The sequence below is a fragment of the Octopus bimaculoides genome, chromosome 27 (genome assembly GCF_001194135.2).
Source record: "Octopus bimaculoides isolate UCB-OBI-ISO-001 chromosome 27, ASM119413v2, whole genome shotgun sequence".
NCBI lineage: Eukaryota > Metazoa > Mollusca > Cephalopoda > Octopoda > Octopodidae > Octopus > Octopus bimaculoides.
The window spans coordinates 16,377,903-16,378,767 of NC_069007.1; positions in this window are offsets into that span (position 1 = coordinate 16,377,903).

Below are 865 nucleotides of genomic sequence, written 5' to 3' on the forward strand. Positions count from 1 at the left end.
AGAAGAAGAAGAAGAAGAAGAAGAAGAAGAAGAAGAAGAAGAAGAAGAAGAAGAAGAAGAATCATCGTTTCAAATTTTGGCACAAGGCCAGCAATTTCGGGGGGGTGGGAGGAGGTAAATCGATTACATCGACCCCCAGTGTTCCACTGGTACTTGTTTAACCGACCCCGAAAGTGAGGAATGGCCAAGTCGATCTCGGCGTAATTTGAACTCAGAATGTAAAGCTGGACGAAATGTTGCAGATAAGGCAATTGTCCACAATTGTCGTACTGTTTATGAGCACGTGTCCACCACGTGTCCACCACTGTCCTTTTTATCTCCAGACAATAAAACTGTCTTTTTCCTTAGTGGCATGTCAGTTTTGTAAAATTCTTTATTCCTGACGTTATCCTCCCTTCCCAAGTGGAGTTGGTCTTCAGTGCCATTTGGTAATTTTGATGCATCCTCTGGAGGTGGAGATAATATTAATAAGTCAAGAATTTGTTGTATGGTATTTGATATAATTGTATTTTGTGTTTGCGTATGTGCGTCTATGTATGTATGTTATCAATCAGTTTCATTTCTGTATTTCTTGTCCATAGAGAAAGAGCCGGACTCTAACATAGATTCAAGGCTCCTTCATTGGAACTTTTATCAACGTCATCTAGGTATTTGTGCATATGTGTGTGTGTGTGCAGTATTTGGTGTTAGTGTATGCGCAGATTTGTATGTTTGTTTTATGGATGCGTTTTTATGTCTAGATGCATGCATATGTAATTTATGTGCTAAATTTTTGGAAAGTTTTACATATCTTTACAGTTCCATTGATGGCTTGAATCTGTAGTATGTATGTATGTGCACAGAGAAGGAGACGAGCAGACATAAC